At 38.7% G+C, this 13,549-nt stretch overlaps 1 protein-coding gene across 12 annotated transcripts in view; it reads right to left on the bottom strand.

Moving 5' to 3' along the window:
• Positions 1–13,549, bottom strand: part of MTHFD2L (methylenetetrahydrofolate dehydrogenase (NADP+ dependent) 2 like) — a 134,474-nt gene that overhangs the window by 34,815 nt on the left and 86,110 nt on the right. The window lies entirely within an intron of this gene.

The raw sequence follows: 13,549 nt of genomic DNA, 5'->3' as shown, positions 1-13,549 counted from the left end.
TTCAAGTACAACATCACAAGGTAACAATGGTTGATGTTTCAATTATTTTTGTTAATAATTAAGATATCATCCCCAAACTTAGTGTCTTAAACAACACTTCGTTATTACATTTCATAGTTCTGTGGGTTGACTGAGCTCAGTTGGATGGATCTTCCTTGGGGTCTTTCATCTACTTGGAATCCGACAGTGGCTGAGGCTGGAGTTATCCTAAGATGTGACTGGGCTGACTATCCAAGACGGCTGACTCACATGCCTGCAGTTGCCGCACATGCTTGGAGCTCAGCTGGGACTATCAACTGGAGTAAGTAGGTGTGGCCTCTCCTGTGGCTTGGGCTTCCTGGCAGCTGGCTTCCAAAAAAGAGTGCTCCAAGAAACACGGAGCAGAAGTTGCCAGTCACTTAAGGCTGGAACCTGGAAGCTGTGTTATACCACCTCTGTTATATTTTACCAGCTAAGCAGTGGCAGAGATTTCACTTTTCAGTGAGAGGAAAATCCAAGGTTGTGGCCATCTTTACCACCACCGTGTCTAGGAGGTGACTCACTCATTTTCACATTCTGCATCCCTTGCAAGAAAAGGACACATGTTGTGTTGTCAGAAGCTTTCTTCTACATTTAAACTATCCATTTAAGCATTCCAGATGGCTTAAATGTCACCTTGTTGTCATAAGAGTTTTAGTACAAGAATTTAAAGGCTATAAAGAAATGGTCAGTACTAAAGTAGATGTAGCTATTTGATAGGTTCCTCAACCACATAATATTATAACCAATGAGGCATTGATGTTTGAAATGTTTTTTCTCTAGCTTTCCTATCCTAGCCCATAGAACTTTTTTCCTTTTAAATCAGTTCTAGTTTAAATATTGAGTATTTTTCTAAAGATAGTCAGAAATCCTGTTTCTTTTTGGCATCCAACAGAAAAAGAAAACATAGCCTTTTGGCTCTCTGAGCAGCGCCATGGCAGTTGGCAAGAATAAGCACCTTATGGAAGGCAGCGAAAAGGGAGCCAAGAAGTAAATGGTTGATCCATCTTCGAAGAAAGATTGGTATGATATAAAAGCACCAGCTACGTTCAATACAATAAATTTTGGAAAAACATTAGTTATTCAAAGAGCCAAAACAGGATCTGATGGCCTCAAGGGCAGTGTTTTCAAAGTGAGCTTTGCTGATCTGTTGAACAATGAAATTGCGTTTAGAAAATTCAAGCTAATTACTGAGGATGTTCAGGGCAAAAACTGCCTAATTTCCATGGTGTGGATCATTTCATTACCCATGACGATATGTGCTCCATGGTCAAAAAGTGGCAGACTCATGTTGATGTTAAGACTACTCATGATTATTTGCTTTGTCTGTTCTGTGTTGGTTTTACTAAAAAAAACCACAATGATCAGATTCAGAAGACCTGCTATGTTCAGCACCAACAGGTATGCCAAACTCAGAAAAAGATGGTGCAAAATCATGACCTAAGAGATGCAGGCAAAAGACCTGAAAGAAATGGCCAAAAAATTGATTCCAGATAGCATCAGAAAAGATAAAGAAATACCTTGTCAGTCTACTTATTCACTCCATGATGTCTTTCTTTGTCAGAAAAGTAAAAATGCTGAAGAAGCCCAAGTTTGAAATAGGAAAGCTCATGGAGCTTCATGACGATGGTAGTAGTTCTGCTACTGGGGATGAGATAGGTGCTAAAGTTGAATGAGCTGATAGATAGGAGTCACCAGTCCAAGAATCTCTTTAAAACTCAGACTTTTAATGGTGACAAAAAATCTTATTTGTGATGCTTAATTTCTAATCATTCTTTTTTTTTTTTTTAATTTTTATTTATTTGTGATAGTCACAGAGAGAGAGAGAGAGAATGAGGCAGAGACACAGGCAGAGGGAGAAGCAGGCTCCATGCACCGGGAGCCCGACGTGGGATTCGATCCCGGGTCTCCAGGATCGTGCCCTGGGCCAAAGGCAGGCGCCAAACCGCTGCGCCACCCAGGGATCCCTCTAATCATTCTTTTTAAATAATCTAAGCTTAGTGAATCAGATGTTCTGAACTAATGGTGAAATGAACTTTTCTTAACTGCTGTATGGATTTTATCCACTGCTCTTAGGTACTAAAGAGCTCTGAAAGATTAGTGATCTTTTTTTAAGCCATAGTGATCTGGATGGAAGTTTTATAGATGGTTAATAAAAGGAAAACTTTTCTTTAAAAAAAAAAAAGGAAACATACATTGATTATAATTTCAGGAACTCCTTTTAAGATGAAAATGTTGATGAAATAGTTATTAAAATTCAGCTACTATGCTTCTGAGAAAGATCCAAATTTCCCTCCCAATTGTAGTTGTTCATTACATTTTCTCAGTGAATATCAGACTGGCAATAATAAATGCACAATTTACAAAATGGAGGGAAATGTGTGTTTGATTTTAATTCTCAGGAAAATTACAAAATGGAAAAACCTTAAATACATGTTTATTTTTTTCCGAGGATGACATCACATATACCCATTGTAGAAAATCTAGAAAATATCTAGGTTTAAGATGAAAAAAAAATCACTATAATCATGCCATTCAAAGACAGTAAGCATATATTTTTTTAAGATTTTATTTATTTATTCATGAGAAACAGAGAGACAGAGAAGTAGAGACACAGGCAGAGGCAGAAGCAAGCTCCCTGCAGGGAGCCCGACGTGGGACTCGATCCCGGGTCTCCAGGATCATGCCCTGGGCCGAAGGTGGCGCTAAACCACTGAGCTACCCAGGCTGCCCAGTAAGCATATTTTTATTGTGTTTCTAGGATTTCAAAATATTTATATGTCATATATAAAATACTTATAACTTTGCTAATATTGCATTTATGTACCCTACCATTTTGTCATTAAAATTAAATTGTGAGCATTTTCCCGTTTTATCAATTATTTGACATTTAAAACCCACATGAAATAATTTATTATATGATTTACCATAAGTTACATAGTTCTGAACTTTTTAATATTTTGCTATTATAATTAAATGCAGTGATGAAAAAAAATGCAGTGATGATCATTTCTGTTCAGAAAACTACAGATGATTTTTTTAAAAGATTTTATTTATTTATTCATGAGAGACACACAAAGAAAGAGGCAGAGACACAGGCAGAGGGAGAAGCAGGCTCCAGCAGGGAACCCAACGTGGGACTTGATCCCGGGACTCCAGGATCACGCCCTGGGCCAAAGGCAGGCGCTAAACCGCTAAGCCACCCAGGCATCCCTGATTTCTTTCTTTCTTTTTTTTTTTTTATGCATCCCTGATTTCTTAATTACAGCATCAAATTTGACAAAATTTTTCACTAAACCCTTATTAACTTGGAGGAAAGACATGGGTTGGACAAAAGCTACTATTGTTATAGGTCATGGATAGTTAAATAACGTTTTCCAAAAAATGGTGATCAATGCATCTGTAAAAAGGTCTATTGAGGTCTTCCATGAAAAGTATTTGTTGATGCCATTTTAAAATTTTTTTATGGGGATCCCTGGGTGGCGCAGTGGTTTGGCGCCTGCCTTTGGCCCAGGGTGCGATCCTGGAGACCCGGGATCGAATCCCACGTCGGGCTCCCTGCATGGAGCCTGCTTCTCCCTCTGCCTGTGTCTCTGCCTCTCTCTCTGTGTGTGACTATCATAAATAAATAAATAAATAAATAAATAAATAAATAAATAAATAAAAAAAATAAAAAAAGAATAAAAAAATGCTCCACAAAGAAAGTATATACTGCCCTTATTCCTCACTAGGGATATTCACAATCACATAAAGAAGGAATTAATCTGGGAAGGTTATAATGCCTTCCATTTCTACGATATTTTTAAAAAAGATTTTATTTATTTATCTGAGACAGAGTGCCAGAGAGAGAGCACGAGCAAAAGGGAGGGGCAGAGGTAGACTCAGACTCCCCACTAAGCAGGGAGCCCAATGCAGGGCTCAATCCCAGGACCCTGGAATCATGACCTGAGCTAAAGGCAGATACTTAACTAACTGAGCCACCCAGGCACTTCCATTTCTAGGATTCATTTTATTATTTTATTTTATTTTATTTTATTATTTTTTAAAAGATTTTATTTATTTATTCATGAAAGACACACAGAGAGAGGCAGAGAGAGAACAGGCTCCGTGCAGGGAGCCCGATGTGGGACTTGATCCCAGGACTCCAGGACCACGGAGTTCATTAATTATATTTTTAAAGGCACTGAAAAGAGATTTCTTAGACATGATATATTTAGCTCTCCAAGTATACAAATGCAATATATTTAAATTCTTATCACTTGAGTTACAGTGGTATAGAATTAAAAACTATTTAAATATTTGGTAAAAGGGACTCCTGGGGTAGCTCAGCGGCTTAGTGCCTGCCTTTGGCTCAGGGTGTGATCCTGGAGTCCCAGGATTGAGTCCCACATCAGGCTCCTTGCATCGAGCCTGCTTCTCCCTCTGCCTATGTCTCTGCCTCTCTCTATGTCTCTCATGAATAAATAAATAAAATCTTAAAAATAAATAAATAAATAAATAAATAAATAAATAAATAAATAAATAAATATTTGGTGAATATTTAACACCAATAGGTTTTAAATGCTATTAGTTGTTGTTTTCTGTTTTTTGGGGTTTTGGGTTTTTTGTTTTTGTTTTTTTTTTTTTACATTTTGTGAAAGTTGAAAATGAACTTTTCTTATAGTTCAAATAACTATTTCCTATGAGCTTTATTTTTATTGATTGATTTATTAATTTATTTTTGCTGTGATCATTCCATGGAAACCTATCCTTAATTCTTACATAATTTGAAGACTCAAGCATTGTAGGTGAGAACCGAAACTATCCACACCCACATAGCTTACTGTATACATTAATATGACTTTATTATTCTACTATCTTCATCAAGATGACTTTATTATTCCAGGAAACTCTTGCTCTGAAAGACAGAAGTTGCAAATAATTTCACTGTCTTGAGAAGTTATTTAAAAACTCATTTTAATTAACATCCAATTGTTTGACTTTTCAGTAGATAGTATCAAATGACTATTTGTTCTCCAAGACTCTCGAAAATCCTTGCTTCAAAATCCTCTCCTTGTTTACCCACCAATCCTAGCCTTTTATATGATGATCCTTACCTAATTCTAAGCAAGCCTCCACATTAAAAGATTTGCCTTAAAACAAATTTCAACATCTAAGAATCCCAAATTTGCTTCTATACCCCAAGACACTACTAAGGCAAACTGGCTTTTGGGAGCTGAGGGGGCATCCCTGATTTGTGGAATTTTATGATTTCTGTGGTATAAATACTGTTCTATGGCAAATGACATCAACTGAACATAGAAAGAGAAGCTCAGAATCAACCTTCACAGGCTGGATGATTTTAGGAAGCTCCAGGACAGCGCTCTTCCTAAAAGACTGCTAAGACAGTGTTTTCCCACGCTTCTATAACCATAAGCTCAGATTGTTTTATCAATGGATTGTTTGGGTATTTAGGGAGAGCCAGTACTCAACAATATTGGGGACCCATGAAGATCTCATCAATAATCACTCTTGGCCATGACTCAAGATCTCAACTCAAAACCATGGGTGCCTCTGTGGCTCCTAGAGCCTCTTGCTGAGATAGGGAGCTATTGGTCTCTCTGACTGGAATGATGAGGTCAGTCTTGTTTTGAGTCTGAACTTTGGTTTCTTTTATTAAAGCTCCCCAAATGCTGGATTTATTTTGTCTTCTATGAATAAGGAACCCTCTTTAGGAATCTTTGATTACCTGATCATTTAAAAATCTTTTTTTTTTTAATTTAAAAATCTTTTATCCTTAGTAGAGATCAGTCATTACTTAGAATGAAATTTGTCTATGTCCCTGTCATTTTTGTTGTATATCTATATGGGAGAAGTTCACAGGGAGGATATGTGAGTAACCTGGATAAATCCATTCTTCAAACTGGCCCTAGGAATTGAGAAATTCAGAGAGTATCTTCTGAACTTTGGAAAATCCTGTGGAAAAACTATGCCTCAGGTCACTAAGTAAAATTTTATGAGAACTTTCTTCATAAAACAAGAGCCTTGTTTTGTCTGTGAAATCTCCCCAAACCTTTCTGTCTGGGGAGAGCCACAAATTGGTCAGGTTTGTAGCTGGAGACAGGCCAGCCATTAGACAAGGGGGGCGGGGGGGGTGAGGCACAAGGTATACAAGCAGCACTTTCAACTCACCAGTCCCAGACTCTCCTGGATTTGCCTCAGTACCAACACTCTTATTCCCTCTGATATAGACTCCTGCTTCTTACATGTTTATACCAATTCCCAAATTCTTATGATTACCTTTCTAAATGGCATTATTCCACCAAGAATAATTTAGAATTATAATAGCCATCTTGAAGAACTTTTGAGGTGAACAAAAGTGTTTGTTGGAGACTTATGTTACAGCGTAAAGGAACAGAATTCCACACATCCAGTGGTCTGCGTTTTTTACTGTTTTTGAGGAATTTTCCAAAGGTATTCAGAATCCAAAACTGTTCCCTTAAAAGATGTCTTGGCCACGGCAAACAAAAGATAAAAACCTAAAATTGGTGTCTCTTCTAGATTCCTCCAAATCTCAGTACAATCCTAATAGCCTTCATCCTATTATTCCTCAGCTATTTCTGCCATTTTCTTCTGACTTGTTCCTTTCTCTCCTGGCTGGCCAGAAACCTCCAGAGTGCAAGGAAAACTGCTTTGGTTTTAAGATCCAGTCTTATTCTGAGCTGAAAGCCAGTGTTAAAGATTTTCCAAAATCTAGAAAGGTTTGTTTTCCAAAATAAGCTCAAGTTAGAGTAAAACTAATAGAGAACTGATTCTTAAAACATTCATCCTCCTAGTTAAAAACCCCAGTGGGTAAGGATGTATTTTCATTCAGAATTTTAGAGCCATAAATGGAATATCCATTCCCTGTTTCCTATAGTAGCAAACTCAAATTCTATTGTCTTTGAACCTCCTGAGGCAATATATTGTGGTTTTAGATTTGTATTTTGTTTTCTTTAGTGTCTCTTTAGATCATAATAATCAATACTTATTTGCCTTCTTCTGAAAATATCAACACTGTACCCATCTGGGCCTGCTATGCCTAGAGTCTACTAAGGCACTTCACACCACACTTCTCACAAGTCCTCAGCCAGGGCCTAAAGAATTCCTGGAATTCTACTCTTTCATTCAGATGAGGACTCAGGACAGAGAATCCATTTCAGAAGATAAGAATCAGAAGTGGAATCTGAAGTTTCTAACAGTTCAAAGTACTTTTATATTAAGCTGGTCCATCAGCAAATATATTCCAGAAGTACAGACGACAGAAGAAACATTACTTATGTATAATAAAGTAGGTATTAGATTTTACAGAAGCATTTGCTGTTATGAACTCCCATCCTGATATTTAATAGTTTTCAAAACTCTCAATTGTCTAAATTCCTGATAAAACATTTCAATTCTATATACTGGGATATTCAGTAATACATGAAATTTAATTGCTACATACTTATGATATCATCATTAAAAAATTCTAGCTTACAAATATAATTACACGGTAAAGCCCAAGGCCAGTTTATAGAGGAAGGCTTATGTTTTTTTCCCCAAGCCAATTAATCCATCTATGAATTTATTTCTGAGAGAAAAAAAAGACCTATTATTAATACAGATTTTCAGAAATAATTGGGATAATTATTTTATGGTGAACTATTCTCATTAGAAAATTTAGTAAGTGGATTTCTGATTTATCTAGGATTTCTCTATCGTAGGTGAAAATCTCTTTCATTGATAAGTAGACTAACCCATGGGTGAGCTACACTGAATCACGCTACTTCAAAAGTTATGACTTTCTTATTAGATGACTACAAATCTGTTATTGGGTGATTCCTTATATGACAAATATAAAATAAATCACCAGTGTTTTCTTAGTGAAATATAATGAATAAACATAACACCTTAAAAACAATGCCAATAAGGGGCACCTGGATGCCTCAGTCAGTTAAGCATCTGACTCTAGTTCAGGTCATGATCTCAGGGTCTCCTTGCTCTGTGAGGCCTCTGCATGTCCCTCTGCCCCTCCCCCACTTGTACTCTTGCACTTTCTCAAATAACTAAATAAAATCTTTAAAAGGGGGCCACCTCGGTGGCTCAATGATTGAGTGTTCACCTTTGGCTCAGGTTGTGATCCCAGGGTCCTGGGGGATCCCTGTGGGGAGCCTGCTTCTCCCTCTGCCTATGTCTCTGCCTCTCTCTCTGTGTTGCTCATGAATAGATAAAATCTTTAAAAAATCTTTAAAAAAAACCCCCAACAACACCAATACCTAAAGCACACACAGAGCACAATAGTATAGCCTAGGTGCTAAGTTTACCCTGATATGAAGGTGTAACCATTACCCCTTGAGCAAGTTTGAGGCTATATCCTTAGTCCTATTAATTAGAATTCAAACTGAATATTTTCAGATGTCTATTTGACAATGTCAGAATTGAGTTCACATGAACTAAAAAAAAAAAAATCCCTTCCTTATGAATCCTCCTATCGTGGTCATCTTTAAGTCTTTATGAAACGGCTCAGTCAAGGCATCCTGATAAAAGGAAGCACCATATTTACACATCAATTTAATTAGTAGAGTTCAAAGGGCTGTGCAAACATTATCTAATTAAACTTCACAACAATTCAGTGAAGCAAGAGAAGGTTTACCCATTATCCTCATTCACAGAAGAGAGATTTTGAGGTGCTGAGAGGCTAAATGATTTCTTAGTTTCACAATGATGAGTCAGAGGTGAGGCTGGGAACAAAACCAGAACTCTTGTTCAGATATAAAAGTAACACCATGGAAATGCTTATTCAGGTGGATCACTCCTGCCGATGGAAGTTGTCCTTCTACATAAATAACAAGAGTAATTGCAGTGGAATTTGTATGAATGTGTACGTTTCTCTCTAGATTAGAAAAGCTTTCTTCAGCATTATTTGCTTTGAGAGTCATATGATGGCTAACTGTATCCTAAATAGAACCTACAATACTAGTAAGAGTACTTCAGTGTCTTCCTCCCAAAGCCCCCCTGTTATTTCTAGGAACCTTCAAAAAGTTATTTATAAACTAGTGAGTCAGTGGCAATGACTACAGAGCATATTTTCTTTTTCTCTGGCTTCTTTGGTTCCTATTGGGTATTTATTTGGCTGTGATGCATATCATTAGAATATACTGTCCATACCAAGGACAATCTCTGGATATCTAACAAAGCCTCTAATCCTTGGGGTGCCAGAACAATGCCAGGTTTCTCACAGAACTGAGGGCTAGCAGGATCCTGCTCTTTGCCATATTTGATCATTTAGGAGTATGGAATCCCTTTGTTCTCAGAAATTCACAGGATCACTCTTGAGTAGTTCCCTCAGCTTCTGCCTTGAATCTTTTCTCTCCAAAATCCAGTGAACTTGTAGGAGCTGGATGCACACTTCTCTTTTCTTCCTCTCATCAACCAAACCTTGTTCCCTTCAAATAGACATTGGTGCATCTGGGGCATGAGTAGAGGTTGAAGGACAGTGGGGGTAATGGGCAGGGGGCTATATTACTAACCACTATGCTATATACACAGAGTATTAAAGTCAAATGGAATGGATTTCAAACATTTTTAACCCCTTTCTTTAAAGGAAAAATGTTTACCAAGCTCAATATGTAACATTATCAAAGCAAGGAGAAATGTACTAGTTGCCAAGAGATGGGGTTGGGGGGTGGTGCTCTACAGCCAGCCAACAGCCCCTTAGGTTCCCCAGAGTCAAATTTGAAAACTAGGGAGTCCAATTCCTTTTCTTTAAGGATGTAGCTCTTAAAGGCCAGATAGTCTCAATAATGCATACAAAAGAGACCCGATATTCAGGAAACACAAAACATTTTTGGATAATCCCTGTAATTCCCTTTGTCTATAGTCCTAGACCTTCCCTTCTCCTGTCTCATTGTGGGCTGGTGTCAGCCTATTGGTAACCAGTTTTGTGGCTGGACCAGCCCTTGTGGCTTTTATTATGACTGTAAGACATTGTCAGCAATAACCATCAGGAAACTTTGAGAAAAAGGAAAAGTTTATTATTTGTATGACAGCACACCATGGGCACACAGTGAAGTCACCCATAAGGAGAGATATACAGGCCTGGGATTCTGCTTTCATTGTGGGTTAGGGTGGAAATTTAAAGTGCAGGAAGAGAAAACACAAAGCAGCCCAAGTGCTCAGTTATCAAAACCAACCAAGATCTCTGGCAGGGAGGGCCAGCCTGGCTCTTTATCTAGTAGCTGGAGAGGTGTTTACTGGAGATAGCCATCTTTGAAATGGATGCCTCTTTGAAGTGTATGCCTTGGCAATCAAAACTCTTAGGCCTAGCTTATTAGGCACTTGGTTTACAAAAAGCAGCCATCAGAGCTTAATGCCACACACCTCCTTGAAGCAGTCAAGCTGTGGCTGAGACCATCTGTGCTTACAGACTCAGAGAAGTGATACAGACAGGAAAGAGGAGAGAGAAGAAGGAATTCCTCTCTGGCTCTTGGATTTCAAAAGACTAACACTTAGGAAAGATAGAGGGACTCAAGCTAGAAAAAAGGCTAAATATAAAGTCAGGACAGTTGGAAGAGGTGGTGAGAGCTTAAGACTTGAGAGGTTCCCAGGGAGACGTTGCCAGTCAATGTGCCTTGGGCTGTGTCTTGGAGAGTTGGCAAAAAATCCAGTATTGGTTTGGGATGTTCAAAAACAAAGGCATCTTTTCCTCATGGTCTGGGTGGAGGTTCAGAAGGTGTCATGGCTCCAAATAATTAAATGTATCTAAGAAGAGCCTAGGCAGATGCCTTAGACACTTAGTTAAGAGTTTACCACTGCAGGGATGCCTGGGTGGCTCAGTGGTTGAGTGTCTGCCTTTGGTTCAGGTTGTGATCCCGGGGTCCTGGGATCGAGTCCCGCATCAGGCTCTGTGTCTCTGCCTCTCTCTCTCTCTTTCTGTGTCTCTCATGAATAAATAAAGTCTTAAACAACAACAACAAAAAAATAGAGTTTCCTGTTGCAGAGTGATAAGCCACTGGAAACACAAGGGCCAGTGCATGTGTAGACAGTTGGCTGAGGACCAGATGAGATGAAGGATAGTTCATTGGAAGACAGTTAAGGAGCATAATAGTGAGAACTAAGTGCCCCACCATGTCTGGGTCCTTACACACAACCTCAGGGAAGCTAGAAGGAGAGTCCAAATAGATGAAGCTTGAGTTTTTTACTACTTCAAATGAACTTTTAAAAGATATTAATGAAAAAGTCAATAACAATTGGGAGGGGGTAGGCTAACAGATGTTTAAGGATACAGCGGTTGGTCTAGATAATTGATCACCAAAAAACTGAAATGTTTTTAGAATTAAACCAGGGCACCTGGGTGGCTCAGTGGTTTAGCGCCGCCTTCAGCCCAGGGCCAGATCCTGGAGACCTGGGATCAAGTCCCATGTCAGGCTCCCTGCATGGAGCCTGCTTCTCCCTCTGCCTGTGTCTCTCCCTCTCTCTCTCTCTCTCTCTCTGTGTCTATCACGAATAAATAAATAAAATCTTTAAAAAAAAAAAAAAGAATTAAGCCAGATCTACAACTACCAGAATCTCAAGCATAGATAACTGACTTTAATCTATCATGTTTAAAGTATGTTGGGAAGACAATTTAACAGTGCTTTGCTTCTTAAAAGAAAATAATGAAAAAAAAAAAAAGAAAATAATGAAGCCTCCACATGTGCGAATTAGATAAACTGCCTTTCTTCTTTATCTACCACATAAAACTAGGGATCTTGTCTAGATTTTTACTAGACAAGTACTGCTCTAGAAAGCTTGTTGCTAGACAAGTGTTGATAAAGAAATATTAAACTTGGCAGGTTGTATATGTATCAAATTACTATTTTACTAATCTATATATTTAGGATTATCCATGACAAAAATACTAGTCATGGCAAAGTTTAAATGCTTGTCTAGCCTCCTCTGTTCCTTGCCCAACATCTAAGATTCAGGTTTAAATCTCAGGCTGTACAGTTAAAACCTGGGTAACCTTGAAGAAATGCCTATTTCAATTTCAGTCCCAGTTTCTTTACCTATATATCTAGAATAATAACAACTTCATAAAAATGGCTAGAGAAGTAAATGAAATGATGCATATAAAATGCCTAGCACATTGCCTGGCATCTGGAAATTACCCAATTCATGCTCAGGATATGCCAGAATCATTCACACATTATTCTGGACAAAAAAAAAAAAAAAAAAGTGGAAGAAGAGAAAGTTATCGTACCTGCATATGCTATGTTATAACATGGTATTGATAGTTAGACGGGAGCTAGAAGCAAGGACGGCGATACATAGGTTACACATTAGAAGCACAACATCACACCTTAGAAGCCTGGGACCACATCATCCCGACTTTGTGGCTTCCCAGACCCCTCAACATCTTAGCCTTGTGGCTTCCAAGACCTCAGAGCAGAACCCGTGCTCTCCTCTCTCACCTCTGCCCCGAAGGAAATTCCTAAATGCAATTTGCATTGCGGTTTTACTGCCCTCCCCACCAGGGGGGAAAGCTGCCGTGACATTTCCAGTACAAACCTTGTAGCATCAAACACTCCCCTTCCCAACCTGTGGGAGGAGTCTGTCAAATGACTGGAAGCAGCTTCCATTAGAGACTACCCTGTCTGTGACCCAAGACCCTGCCCACATAAAAGGAAAGGACCCCTGTGGCCTCAGGGTGGTTGCCAAGTCTGGGTCTGCCCATCCTCCCATTGAGAGTGTCCTGTCCTTATAAACTGCTTTGTGTTTGCTACTCTGCTTCCTGCTGTCTTTATGCAAGTGAAGATCCTCCTGTAAAAGCCTTCCCTCTGGAACCCAGGAACTGAAACTTCCATTCACACAACACAGTCTCTCCCACTGATGAGAGTATTTTTTAAACTGTGGTCTGTGACCCATTAATGAGTCTTGAAACAATCCAGTACCCATCAGCATTTTTTTTTTTTAAGAAATAGCATAGCATGACATAAGAGGAAGACACATAATAAAAAAATCCTTCATAAAAATGTGTTTTATGTTTACATATATAAGTATATATTAAGTCGTGAAATGCATTAAAGGCCCTAATTCTTTATCCCTATTCCCCCTGTATTCAAACTCCTTAACACATGACTTTGCAGTCTCTTTATTTAAGAGATGGAGTCTATTTTCCATGCTTAGAATCTGAGCCTGGCTGTAGAAATCAATCAGTCCAACAGAATAAGGCAGAAATGACAATATGCTAGTTCAAAACCTCCCCCCAAAAGGTCTTGCATCTTTCCACTTGCCCTTTGGCAACCCCGCAATCACTATAAACTCACATCTGGGCCTGTGTGCTGGTCCCAGGTTAAGGAGCAGAGGAGAGACCCAGCAGACTCACAGACACTTCTAGAGACACAAATCAATCAATCTGAGGTCAGCTCAGCCTAGCCCAGGGATCAATCTCCCAGCAAACCAGAGCTGGGAGTTATAATAATGACTGTTGTTTGTGCCACAGAATTTTGGCATGACTTGTTCTACTACAACAGTATGAAGTAAGACAAAC

Source organism: Canis aureus, chromosome 14 (genome assembly GCF_053574225.1).
Source record: "Canis aureus isolate CA01 chromosome 14, VMU_Caureus_v.1.0, whole genome shotgun sequence".
Taxonomy (NCBI): Eukaryota; Metazoa; Chordata; class Mammalia; order Carnivora; family Canidae; genus Canis; species Canis aureus.
The sequence above is the reverse complement of the archived record's forward strand: the minus strand, read 5'-3'. Positions and strand labels throughout refer to the sequence as shown.